Source organism: Rana temporaria, chromosome 12 (assembly GCF_905171775.1).
Source record: "Rana temporaria chromosome 12, aRanTem1.1, whole genome shotgun sequence".
Taxonomy (NCBI): domain Eukaryota; kingdom Metazoa; phylum Chordata; class Amphibia; order Anura; family Ranidae; genus Rana; species Rana temporaria.
In genome coordinates, this window is record NC_053500.1 from 3,956,743 (window position 1) to 3,971,626 (window position 14,884).

Here is a 14,884-nt window from a genome sequence, read left to right on the forward strand (position 1 = left end):
CACCCCGCGCCAGCCATACAGGTCATTGGTCCAGCTTTGCAGTCGTTCTTAATGGCGTCCATGTTCCTAATCTGAGCAGATGGGGGAGGGGGGGGGGAGTCAGACAGGAAGGAAGGATTGTGCCCTGAATGAGGCACACAGAAGGGTGTATCTGGGAGACTGGCGGGGAGCGAGTTGGCAAGGTCCACCCATCTGAGCGGGTATAAAATGTGCTGAGCTTTCACAAAGTGAGGAGAGACAGCAGACAGGAATGTGGAGCCAGAATACACCAGACAGGCCTGAGCTGTGACATCCTCTCCGCTCACCATGTGTGCCCGGGCGCATCACCTGACCGCCCGGGCCACCGCCTCATCACCTGACCGCCTGGGCCACCGCCTCATCACCTGACCGCCTGGGCCACCGCCTCATCACCTGACCGCCTGGGCCCCCGCCTCATCACCTGACCGCCTGGGCCACCGCCTCATCACCTGACCGCCAGTGCCCCCGCCTCATCACCTGACCGCCTGTGCCCCCGCCTCACCGCCTCATCACCTGACCGCCTGGGCCACCGCCTCATCACCTGACCGCCTGGGCCCCCGCCTCATCACCTGACCGCCCGGGCCACCGCCTCATCACCTGACCGCCAGTGCCACCGCCTCATCACCTGACCGCCTGGGCCACCGCCTCATCACCTGACCGCCTGGGCCACCGCCTCATCACCTGACCGCCTGGGCCACCGCCTCATCACCTGACCGCCTGGGCCACCGCCTCATCACCTGACCGCCTGGGCCACCGCCTCATCACCTGACCGCCTGGGCCACCGCCTCATCACCTGACCGCCTGGGCCCCCGCCTCATCACCTGACCGCCTGAGCCCCCGCCTCATCACCTGACCGCCAGTGCCCCCGCCTCATCACCTGACCGCCTGGGCCCCCGCCTCATCACCTGACCGCCTGGGCCACCGCCTCATCACCTGACCGCCTGGGCCCCCGCCTCATCACCTGACCGCCCGGGCCACCGCCTCATCACCTGACCGCCAGTGCCACCGCCTCATCACCTGACCGCCTGGGCCACCGCCTCATCACCTGACCGCCTGGGCCACCGCCTCATCACCTGACCGCCCGGGCCACCGCCTCATCACCTGACCGCCCGGGCCACCGCCTCATCACCTGACCGCCAGTGCCCCCGCCTCATCACCTGACCGCCTGGGCCCCCGCCTCATCACCTGACCGCCTGAGCCCCCGCCTCATCACCTGACCGACTGTGCCACCGCCTCATCCACTGACCGCCTGGGCCGCCGCCTCATCACCTGACCGCCTGGGCCACCGCCTCATCACCTGACCGCCCGGGCCACCGCCTCATCACCTGACCGCCTGGGCCACCGCCTCATCACCTGACCGCCTGAGCCCCCGCCTCATCACCTGACCGCCAGTGCCCCCGCCTCATCACCTGACCGCCTGGGCCACCGCCTCATCACCTCACCGCCTGGGCCACCGCCTCATCACCTGACCGCCTGGGCCACCGCCTCATCACCTGACCGCCAGTGCCCCCGCCTCATCACCTGACCGCCTGAGCCCCCGCCTCATCACCTGACCGCCTGAGCCACCGCCTCATCACCTGACCGCCTGGGCCCCCGCCTCATCACCTGTGCCAAGCATGTGTGTCCGGCTCATCACCTGCCTGTGCCCAGCATGCGTGTCCGGCTCATCACTGGCCTGTGCCTAGAATGTGTGCCCAGGCTCATCACCGGCCTGTGCCCAGCATGTGAGCCCAGGCTCATCACTTGACCACCTGTGCCCAAACTCATCACCGGAGTACTCAGTAGAGAGGTGATGGCCGCCTGGCGGCACAGAGTACTCAGCAGAGAAGTGGTGGCCGCCCAGCGGCAGAGTACTCAGCAGAGAAGTGACGTCCGCCCGGCGGCACAGAGTACTCAGCAGAGAAGTGACGTCCGCCCGGCGGCACAGAGTACTCAGCAGAGAAGTGACGGCCGCCCAGCGGCACAGAGTACTCAGCAGAGAAGTGACGGCCGCCCGGCGGCACAGAGTACTCAGCAGAGAAGTGACGGCCGCCCAGCTGCACAGAGTACTCAGCAGAGAAGTGACGCCCGCCCGGCGGCACAGAGTACTCAGCAGAGAAGTGACGGCCGCCCAGCGGCACAGAGTACTCAGCAGAGAAGTGACGGCCGCCCGGCGGCACAGAGTACTCAGCAGAGAAGTGACGGCCGTCCAGCGGCACAGAGTACTCAGCAGAGAAGTGATGGCCGCCCAGCGGCACAGAGTACTCAGCAGAGAAGTGACGGCCGCCCAGCGGCACAGAGTACTCAGCAGAGAAGTGGTTGGCAAAGACTGGAAGGGAAGATCCGTCTCAGCAGAACGCCCACACCTCACCGTCTCCTAATGAGAGAACAACATCAACCGGAGCCAAGAATAACAAAGATCCGAATCAAAGTGATGAGAGCATCTCCACCCTTCTCTGCTTTCTGCTCATTACCAGCGATAACACAGAGGCTGCCCAGAGAAAGAAGAACCTATAAAGGGGACCTCCGACCATACACAGGAGATCTGCATTGAAGGCCAAACTTTATCCATAAACAGTTTGAGAACAATTTATGTTATTTAACAAAAAATAAATAAATACATTCCACTTCCACATTAATGATTATGCAACCAAAATGAGTGTGTGTGCTGTAAACCGTCTCTGGCATTGCTCTCCGTCTCCTCTTGCCGAAGGCCGCCATTTTGTTGAAGCCCAGAGCAGTCACTTCCTTATTGGGAACTCTCCCCTGGGCCGATCCAATTCTACCACTTCTCACAGAACTGTAAAATTGTATCCTATTTTTTTATTTATGCGCTTATCCCAACTTTTTCCAACCTGAGGAAGGTGGGGGGGGGGAGAGAGAGAGAGAGAGCGCGTGTGTCGTGTCGCGAGAGAGACATTTATATATATATATATATATATATATATATATATATATATATATATATATATATATATATACACACACACACACATTATTAAAAAATTATATATATATATATATATATATATATATATATATATATATATATATATGTGTGTTTTGTTTTTTTATAAAAAAAATCATATGAGATAGAGATATTTATATATCTCATATTTTTTTTAATATATATATATATATATATATATATATATATATATATATATATATATATATATCATATTTTTTTTATTATATGTATGTAGATATATATATATTTATATATCTCTCTTTCTATGGCGTCCATAACTGGCGATGATCGGAAGGATTCTTTACATATTTATCTTCACTTTTAGTTTGTTTGTCCTGTAATCACACATTGTGTCATTTATGGGATCATAAAACGCCTTCCAATGAACCCGACGTGTAAAGATAACAACTCGCCTCTTCCTGCGCCACCTGCATGCAAAAAAAAAAAAAAGACGGCGATGTGGAGCGTTCACCCAATCCACTCCAAGAATAGGCGATACGAGGGAAGATTTATATGAAATAAGTATTTGATCTCCAACCAACCAACAATAATTCTGCCCCCACAGACTGGCTACAGGGGGCGCTCATGTGGTGTATATATGGGGTGTATATACGGAGTATACACAGACTGGCTACAGGGGGCGCTCATGTGGTACACAGATCAGTCCTGACAACGTTGTGTATAAAAGACACCCGTCCACAGAATCTCTTTCCTCTAATCACATCTCACCATCATGGGGGAGACCAAAGATCTGTCAGAGGACGTCGGGGAGAAGATCGGAGATCGGCACAAGGCTGGAATGGGCTACAAGACCATCAGCAAGAAGATCGGTGAGAAGGAGACAACTGTTGGAGCGATTATTATTCACAAATAGAAGAAATACAAAATAACCATCGATCGTCCTCCTCGGTCTGGAGCTCCATGGAAGATTTCCCCTCATGGGGTGAGGATGGTCATGAGAAAAGTGAGGGATCCGCCTAGAACTACATGGGAGGAGCTTGTAAAGGATTTCAAGGCAGTTGGGACCACAGTCACCAAACACACCATTGGTGACACAATACATCGCCATGGAGTGATATCCTGCAGCCCCCCCCCCCCCAAGGCCCCCTCCTCAGGAAGACACAAGTACAGAACGATGCCCCTCCCCCGCTGAGTCCTCTGCTCCGCGGCAAAGCCAGGAGGTCCTCTGCTCCGCGGCAAAGCCAGGAGGTCCTCTGCTCCGCGGCAAAGCCAGGAGGTCCTCTGCTCCGCGGCAAAGCCAGGAGGTCCTCTGCTCCTCGGCAAAGCCAGGAGGTCCTCTGCTCCTCGGCAAAGCCAGGAGGTCCTCTGCTCCTCGGCAAAGCCAGGAGGTCCTCTGCTCCTCGGCAAAGCCAGGAGGTCCTCTGCTCCGCGGCAAAGCCAGGAGGTCCTCTGCTCCGCAGCAAAGACAGGAGGTCCTCTGCTCCGCAGCAAAGACAGGAGGTCCTCTGCTCCGCAGCAAAGACAGGAGGTCCTCTGCTCCGCAGCAAAGACAGGAGGTCCTCTGCTTTCTGCTGCTGCAAACACGTCCATCTGTTATTTAGGCCAGAAGTGAAGATCTGCTACGTAGAGGTTCGTATTTTTCAGTCTGTATTCAATGGAGGTCACAAGAAGCGTGCCTCTACCGGTCCTCCGGGTTAGGGGTGTCCAGGAGGACATCGGTTGACAGGCGGCCAGTTAATGAAGGAGTTACTGACTAGGCAGCTTAGTGGGATTATGAGGTCCGACCAACAAAAGTTGGCATTCAGAGACGCCATTCATTGTGGCGGTGGGGGAGAAGTGTTTATTTTAGCCTCAGCTGAGAATGAGCTTCTGAACAAGAGCGTACAAAGAGAAGCAATTCACAATCCGGGCAATCTTCAGACAATCGCCCCTTATTCCACACTACAAGAGCAGGCCAAGGCCCAAAAGACGGGCCGTGTCAGAAAGTGGCTCTGACTAGGTGTTAAGTACTCTGCTGATCCCCATTCTGAATATTTGCTGCAGCTGGAGAGCAGCGTTACAGCACTCGGGCCGACTGAATGAGCTTGCCTATTCTTCGCGAGGGTGCGACTTTTTGCCCATGCGGCATTGGGGTGACAGGGTCACCTTGAGTTTGTGGGCCCACGTCTAGTCACCCAGGAGCCTCGTCCATTCTGCATGTGCGACATGTTGAGTGAGACAGATCGTAAGCCTTTAGCAATGACTGGTTGCACGCGTAAATGTGGGTGGGTGGCCCTGAAGTTGGCCATGCACCCGGGCCAAGGAGAGCATTTTAACTCCTTAGTATTTGCTGGGCAGTGCTGCTACCTACTGAGTGAAATAAGCCGTTCTGCCATGTTTTTTACTGTCCCAGATTGCCTGACTATGCCCTTATCTTTTGCACCAGTGTCAACTCCGTTAGTTCTCGTTACCTTCTTTCCTGCTGCCTGCCTCAACCTCTGCATGGATATTCTCCTTGTTGTCCCTTGCCTTGACCTCTGCCTGGACAACAGCTTTTCACCTGGTTGTAGCCTACTTCAACCCCTTCTTGGATACTGGCTGACCCCTACCTGGCCACTGGCTATTTACCTGGTTGCAGCCTACTTCAACCCCTTACCTGGCCACTGGCTATTTACCTGGTTGCAGCCTACTTCAACCCCTTACCTGGCCACTGGCTATTTACCTGGTTGCAGCCTGCCTCAACCTCTGCCTGCACATTAGCTATTCTCCTGGTTGCCCCCTACCTTGACCTATGCCTGGGCACCAACTATTCTCCTGGTTGGCCTCTGTCCAGACACTGGCTAGTCAGCTGGTTGTAGACCACTCCCTGGCCACTGGCTATTCATCTGGTTGCAGCCTGCCTCAATTTCTGACTGGACACTAGCTATTATCCTGGATACAGCTTGCCTCAACCTCTGCCTGGACACCAGCTATTCTCCTAGTTGGCCTCTGTCTGGACACTGGCTATTCAGCTGGCTGAAGCCTGCCTCAACCCCTTCCTGGACAGGCTATTCACTTGGCTGAAGCATGCCTCAACCCCTTCCTGGACAGGCTATTCACTTGGCTGAAGCATGCCTCAACCCCTTCTTGGACACAGGCTATTCACCTGTTGAAGCCCGCCTCAACCCCTTCCTGGACACTGGCTATTCACCTGGCTGAAGCCTGCCTCAACCCCTTCCTGGACACTGGCTATTCACCTGTTGAAGCCCGCCTCAACCCCTTCCTGGACACTGGATATTCACCTGGCTGAAGCCTGCCTCAATCCCTTCCTGGACACTGGCTATTCACCTGGCTGAAGCCTGCCTCAACCCCTTCCCAGACACTGGCTATTCACCTGGCTGAAGCCTGCCTCAACCCCTTCCCAGACACTGGCTATTCACCTGGCTTAAGCCTGCCTCAATCCCTTCCTGGACACTGGCTATTCACCTGGTTGCAGCCTGCCTCAACCCCTTCCTGGACACTGGCTATTCACCTGGCTGAAGCCTGCCCCGACCCCTTGCTGGACACTGGCTATTCACCTGGTTGAAGCCTGCCTCAATCTCTACCCGGACACTGGCTATTCACCTGGCTGAAGCCTGCCTCAACCCCTTCCTGGACACTGGCTATTCACCTGGCTGAAGCCTGCCTCAACCCCTTCCCAGACACTGGCTATTCACCTGGTTGCAGCCTGCCTCAACCTTTTCCTGGACACTGACTAACCCTCCTTGCCTGCCGCCTTCCTTGACCTCCACTTGGACCATGAACGTTTGCAATTTCACTACCCAGTCTCCACCCTGTTCTTCTAACCCCCTCGTGGAACGATCTCGAGGGCCACGACCTGAAGTCACCTTGTAGCAAGGTACCCCCAGGGACCAATAAGATCATCATTATTCCATGACAGGTTTCCTTTAAAAGCTTCATCAGGTCAGGTATTGAATACATCAATACTGTCATAAGTAGGAACGACCCACCATAAAACGGGACTAGTTACGTTCACAACACTATGCCAACAATCAAGCACACCCTGTAAGAACCGACCATCGAATTACATTGTATCACAGAAGAGGAAACGTTTTCAGGAACGCCCATTCGCTGTTCATCTCCGGAGATATGCGCAGATGTCGCCTCCCTTTCTGGACGCCAAACAAATTATTATTTTTTATTTTATTTATTTTTTTACTAGTTGCGCTGGAACTGGTTAACAGAATTCCTGCAGCAATCTTTAATGGGATGCTCTTTTCCTGAGGAAGAGCCATATTTGTGCCGGTCGTCATGGCAACTGCTTCTCCCATGCTGCCTCAAGGTCAGGCCTTCGCTAAAATCTCGTAGACTTAGATTTTGTCTGAGGAGCAGAAAACACGGAGCGCTGTAACCAGGCAGAGAAGTCACTGCAAACCAGCTTGGTAAAAAAAAAATATATATATATATATATACAATAAAAAAAAAAAAAAAAAAACACACTATAAAGAAGTTACATCGTTCCCACACTTCCAGTCTGGGGACCCAGAGCAAAAAAAAGGGGGGGGGGGCAGTACTAGTGTTCGACCGATATGGGTTTTTCTCTGGTCGATGCCGATATTTCGAAATGGGGGGGGCGATGGCCGATATATGATGCCGATTTTTGCGGCCGATATTTTAGGCAAATTTTATTTATTTTGGCAGGTGGCACTAGCTCGTGGCACTGATTGGCAGGTTGCACTGGATGGCACTAATTGGCACTGGAAGATGGCACTAGCAGATGGCACTGATTGGCAGGTGCCACTTATTGGCACTGGCAGGTTGCACTGGATGGCACTGAAAGATGGTACTAGCAGATGGCACCGATTGGCAGGTGGCACTTATTGGCACTGGCAGGTGGCACTAATTGACAGACACCCCCCCTCCTCAGCACAGACACCCCCCCTGCCCCCTGTAGTACAGACACCGCCCCCCCTGCCCCCTGTAGTACAAACACCCCCCCCCCCCTCAGTACAGACACCGCCCCCCTTGCCCCCTGTAGTACAAACACCCCCCCCCTCAGTACAGTGACCAGAGAGCGGTGTGTGCGATTTTATTTATTTTGGCAGGTGGCACTAGCTCGTGGCACTGATTGGCAGGTGGACTGGCTCGTGGCACTGATTGGCAGGTGGACTGGCTCGTGGCACTGATTGGCAGGTTGCACTGGATGGCACTAATTGGCACTGGAAGATGGCACTAGCAGATGGCACTGGCAGGTTGCACTGGATGGCACTGAAAGATGGTACTAGCAGATGGCAGCGATTGGCAGGTGGCACTAATTGACAGACACCCCCCCACTTCAGTACAGACACCCCCCCTGCCCCCTGTAGTACAGACACCCCCCCTCTTCAGTACAGACACCCCCCCCTCTTCAGTATAGACACCCCCCCTGCCCCCTGTAGTACAGACACCGCCCCCCCTGCCCCCCGTAGTAAAGACACCCCCCCTCCCTCAGTACAGACACCAGAGAGCGGTGTGTGTGTGTGTCCCACGAGCGCGGGCCCCTCCTCCTCTTCTGTGGGTGTAAACAGAGAGGAGGGCCGCCGCGCTGGGTGTACCAAGATGGCTGCGGCTCCGGAGCTAGGTCGAAACCGCGGCCTTTCCTGATGCTATGGCCACGGCGGCAATCCGCGTAACACAGGATCCGGCAGAGGAGTCTGGGGAGATGAGGTTGGGAGGGGGGGGGGGGGGTGTTGCAGTTGTAGGAGAGGTGCGAGGGCCACGTGAAAGGGCTTGGGGTTTTTATTTTGCCCACCGACTTTCCCACCCCAGGCAGCCATCTTGTGGGTGTGGCCATAGTGAATAATAATGGGACCCAGGAAATAAATGAGGGTGATTGAGAGCTCTTCAAACATCAAATGAGGGAACCATGAATCCATGAATGGGTCTTCCAAATCACTCGACCCAATAAGCCTCTCAGCCACCTGCTCTGACACCGGCACACCACCGCCGTATGGCACGCAGACGTACCCCCCCCCCCCCAGACAGGAGCCGCCGCCACGTTTATCCTCAGACTATAATCGTTTAACGAGGTGTCCCTCGTTCAACAACCCCAAATATAGGTGAACGCCCCTCCCCCTCCAGACAGGTCGAGTCATTTTATAATCCTTATCCAAGATTTATATAAAAGAAGATTAAAGTTTAATTCGCCCCTTACCCTCACGCTAAGGGGTTTAGCTCTTCCCCGCTCGCTCTTCCTTAAAAAGTAGAACTACGCCGTATCCGAGAACCACGGCTATCGAATTCATTTTTTAATATTCAAAGCAACACCCCCCCATCCATTCATGACTCCATGCTTTATTTTGCAGGGGGAAGAATAAATAAAATAAAATATTCGAACAACAGCGGCCATCTTGAGTAAGGGCAAAGGATTTCTGCAGCATTTACTTCATGGAATCCACCTGCCCTTAGCTCAGGCATGCAGGAGGGAGGGAGTTCGCAGCTGAGAAAGCCCCCGACTCCCATGAAGTCTCCTGGGATCATTTTGGCCTAGGCCGGAAACCAGAAGGCAACTAAAGAAATAAGACAAGTAAATATAGTATATACCTTCCTGTCTATTTACTAAAGGATTAAACATGGTTCACGTTGATCGAGATTTTAGTTCCGCTTTAAAATCCTCACTACGCGACGTAAAAGTCTCAAAAGTAAATAAATAATAAAAAAACGTCCTTTACCCTCCCTGACTGTGACAAGTCGTCTTCTATTGTCATCTCATGCGCTCCCCTTCCCAGACACTGCAGCTCGCAATGGAAGGGGATCGGCAACAGAAAGCAGTGGGCGGGACTGGGTGTGGCTAGGTGCCGATTGATAAAGCTACAGGCTAGTAATGTCAGTTGTCACGCCCCCTGTAACATCCCCACCCCCAATTTAGTGCCTACATGAGAGTGACAACTCTGCAATGAATTAAGGAGCAGTGCAGCATCGTTGTCACCCCACCTTCTGCCCCCCTAATTTAGTGCCTACATGGGAGGGACAACTCTGCTGTGAATTAGGGATCACCATTACCACCCCGTCGTCTTCCTTCCAAGTTAGTGCCTAGATGAGAAGGATAACGCTGCACTGAATTGAGGAGCAGTGCAGCATAGTTGCCACCCCATCTTCCACCCCCTCAAACAAGTGCCTACATGAGAGTGACAACTCTGCTCTGAATTCAGCATCAGTGCAGCATAGTTGTCACCCCACCTCCTATCCCCCCCCCCCCAATTTAGTGCCTATAAAAGAGAGGACCAACTCTGCTGTGAATTAGGAAGCAGTGCAGCATCATTGTCACCCCATCTTCTCCCCTCCACATTAGTGCCCACATAGGAAAGATAACTGCAGTCTGCACCGAATTGAAGAGCAGTGCAGCATCATTGCCACCCCATCTTCTCCCCTCCAAGTTAGTGTCACCCCACCTTTTGCCCCCCTAATTTAGTGCCTACAGGAGAGGGACAACTCTGCTGTGAATTAGGGATCACCATTGCCACCACGTCGTCTTCCTTCCAAGTTAGTGCCTAGATGAGAAGGACAATGCTGCACTGAATTGAGGAGCAGTGCAGCATCATTGCCACCCCATCCTCCACCCCCTCAAATAAGTGCCTACATGAGAGTGACAACTCTGCTCTGAATTCAGCATCAGTGCGGCATTGTTGTCTTCCCACCCATCGCCCCATCAAATGAGTGACAACTCTTGTCTCTCCACCTTCTACCCCCCCCCCCCCACACCAATTTAGTGCCTACAAGAGAGCCAACTCTGCTGTGAATTAGGAAGCAGTGCAGCATCATTGCCACCCCATCGTCTCCCCTCCACATTAGTGCCCACATAGGAAAGATAACTCTGCAGTCTGCACTGAATTGAAGAGCAGTGCAGCAATCGTTGCCAACCCATCTTCCACCCCCTCAAATAAGTGCCAACATGAGAGTGACAACTCTGCTCTGAATTCAGCATCAGTGCAGCATAGTTGTCACCCCACCTCCTATCCCCCCCCCCCCCCCCAATTTAGTGCCTATAAAAGAGAGGACCAACTCTGCTGTGAATTAGGAAGCAGTGCAGCATCATTGTCACCCCATCTTCTCCCCTCCACATTAGTGCCCACATAGGAAAGATAACTGCAGTCTGCACCGAATTGAAGAGCAGTGCAGCATCATTGCCACCCCATCTTCTTCCCTCCAAGTTAGTGTCACCCCACCTTTTGCCCCCCTAATTTAGTGCCTACAGGAGTGGGACAACTCTGCTGTGAATTAGGGATCACCATTGCCACCCCGTCGTCTTTCTTCCAAGTTAGTGCCTAGATGAGAAGGACAACGCTGCACTGAATTGAGGAGCAGTGCAGCATAGTTGCCACCCCATCTTCCACCCCCTCAAATAAGTGCCTACATGAGAGTGACAACTCTGCTCTGAATTCAGCATCGGTGCAGCATATGTCACCCCACCTCCTATCCCCCCCCCCCAATTTAGTGCCTACAAGAGAGGGCCAACTCTGCTGTGAATTAGGAAGCAGTGCAGCATCATTGCCACCCCATCTTCTCCCCTCCACGTTAGTGCCTACATAAGAAAAAATAACTCTGCAGTCTGCACTGAATTGAAGAGCAGTGCAGCATCGTTGCCAACCCATATTCCACCCCCTCAAATAAGTGCCTACATGAGAGTGACAACTCTGCTCTGAATTCAGCATCAGTGCGGCATAGTTGTCACCCCACCTCCTATTCCCCCCCCCCAATTTAGTGCCTACAAGAGAGGGACAACTCTGCTGTGAATTAGGAAGCAGTGCAGCATCATTGTCACCCCATCTTCTCCCCTCCACATTAGTGCCCACATAGGAAAGATAACTGCAGTCTGCACCGAATTGAAGAGCAGTGCAGCATCATTGCCACCCCATCTTCTTCCCTCCAAGTTAGTGTCACCCCACCTTTTGCCCCCCTAATTTAGTGCCTACAGGAGTGGGACAACTCTGCTGTGAATTAGGGATCACCATTGCCACCCCGTCGTCTTTCTTCCAAGTTAGTGCCTAGATGAGAAGGACAATGCTGCACTGAATTGAGGAGCAGTGCAGCATCGTTGCCACCCCATCTTCCACCCCCTCAAATAAGTGCCTACATGAGAGTGACAACTCTGCTCTGAATTCAGCATCAGTGCGGCATTGTTGTCTCCCCATCGCCCCCTGAAATGAGTGACAACTCTTGTCACTCCACCTTCTACCCCCCACCAATTTAGTGCCTACAAGAGGGCCAACTCTGCTGTGAATTGGGAAGCAGTGCGGCATCATTGCTACCCCATCTTCTCCCCTCCACGTTAGTGCCTACATAAGGACAACTCTGTACTGAATTGAAGAGCAGTGCAGCATTGTTGCCACCCCATCTCCCCCCCCTCAAATGCGTGCCTACATGAGTGACAACTCCGCTGTGATTTCAGCATCGTCTTCTCCCCATCCCCTCCCAATTTAGTGCCTACATGAGAGGAACAACTCTGCTGTGAATTCGGAAGCAGTGCAGCATTGTTGTCACCCCACCACAGGAAGCTACAGCAAATTAACTCAACGGGATCAACAGGTAGCTGTGGGCTCTTACAGGGGAGCAGGAGAAAATGCAGAAGCCCTAAAAACACAGCGGCACTCATCGCAGGCCACGGACCTCCTTTACATTTTTATTTCTGGTAAAATCAACTTCCCGTTTAAAAAAAAAAAAAAAAAAAGGAAGAAACACAATCTATATATTTTGTTGTTTAGCTTTTTTTAAAAATAGCATAAAGCTAGTAGTTTAGTGAAAAGGCCGAGAGCGGGGGCTATTTATACCCGGAGTGACTCATCTCCAGAGCGGCCTCTTTTCTTTTTTGCCGTGTCAAATATTCAGAGAAGCAGCAGAAAGCGGCGGTGGAAAATTCCATTTATCTGTTAATGGGCCCCGGCTCCTGGAATAGCGTCTGAGCAGAAAAATCGCATGTGAAGGGGAGAGAGACAGAAAATGTTTTCTGGACGGCTGCCTGATAAAGAGACACCCCCCCCCCCCCTATTTATCTCCATATGCATGGACAGGACTCCTCTCCGGGTGCAGGAGCTCCATACATCGATATTACAGAGAATTAGGTCGATCGCTCACCCTGGAGGGGGGAGGGCCGAGGCAGCTGTCGGGGCCGGGGCTTGTGGCTGCTGCTGCTGCGCCGAGGAACTGCAAGCTTTAGCCTGACCCAGACACATCAATCCAAGCCGACTGCTGACCCCTGTCCTGGAAATGCTAATCTCCTGGCTGCTGGAACATTCGGAATGGGCTACAAGACCACCGTCAAGCAGCTTGGTGAGAGGGTGACAACAGTTGACAAAATAACGGTCAATCTCCGTCGGTCTTAGGGTTGCCACCTCATTCCTTTAAACCTGAACACATATGAATCACACGGGTTCGGAGGCCGATTTAATGCAGATAAGGCACCAAGTGAGTTTAATCACCACCTTAATCAGCCTCAGAACCTGTGTACTTCGTGGCTACATTCTCCCCCCCTCTTGAATTCTTTGGTCCCCAAAGAGGTGGGCATATTGAACTAACCAAACATTAATGAAGAAAAAGAGGTGTTCAGGTTTAAACGGATGGAGGTGGCAAGCCTACTCAGTCTGGGGCTCCATACAAAGATCTCACCTCGTGGAGTTTCAATGATCATGAGAACGGTGAGGAATCGGCCCAGAACTACACGGGAGAATCTTGTCAATGATCTCAGCTGGGACCATCGTCACCAAGAAAACAATCAGTAACACACTACACCGGGAAGGACTGAAATCCTGCAGCCACCGCAAGATCCCCCTGCTCAGGAAATCACATGTACAGGCCTATCTGAAGTCTGCTAATGAACATCTGAATGGTTAAGGAGGAGAACTGGGGTGGGGGGGGGGGAGTGGTGTGGTCAGGTGAGACCAAAAATCAAGTTTTTTGGCATCAACTCAACTCGCCGTGTTTGGAGGAGGAGGAATGCTGCCTATGACCCCAGGAACACTATCCCCCGCCGTCATACATGTGCAGTGTGTAACTTCAGCTCTCCGCCCCCTGCTTTCTGAAAGCTCAGATAAGCTGTAAAAAATCTGGACTTTTGAAAGGATGTAGAGGAGAGAGCGCTGCAGATAAACCGGTACAAGTTATGTAGGAGGATTTGTTTCAGCTCTGTGCATTACTGCAACACACGTTGTCAAGCGGCATTCCATTCTGAACTGCCATGTAGCTTAGACGCATGATAAGATGAAGATCTGGGATACAGGTCATACAAGGATCAACTGTTAGTGAGCTTAGCACTGGAAAGGGTAGAGAGAGCTTTTAGTGCTACAAAAAGCCACTAATATCTAACAGACGGTAATGTATTACCACCACCACCCCCACCCCAATCACACCTCCGTCTACCTGTGTACACAGATTCTTCTGCTGACAAACAGATCCAAACTTACCAAAAATCCAACCTCAAGTCACGTTCCTAACCAAGACACCCAAAGCCATCTCACGACTGAATGTACACATTGTCAGGTCAACCACCCACAACCTAACAGGGGCTACACAGTAGAAGATTTCGGTAGGTCTCAGCTTAGGCATAGAAGGTACGGGTTCAGGGAATGCGGCAGGTCCACTCTTGAAGGTCTCAGCCGAGGCTCCCATCTCAAAGCCGGAGCTGCCCTGACCTAGGACTGGTTGCTTGCCTACCTCTACTTCTGGCATAGAAGGTACAGGTTCCGAAAAAGAAGGTACAGGTTCCGAAAAAAAAAGTGTCAGGTCCACTCTAAGTCTCAGCCGAGGCTCTCATCTCAAAGCCGGAGCTGCCCCGACTCAACCAAAAGCCCTCATCTCAAAGCCGGAGCTGCCCCGACTCAACCAAAAGCTCTCATCTCAAAGCCGGAGCTGCCCCGACTCAACCAAAAGCTCTCATCTCAAAGCCGGAGCTGCCCCGACTCAACCAAAAGCTCTCATCTCAAAGCCGGAGCTGCCCCGACTCAACCAAAAGCTCTCATCTCAAAG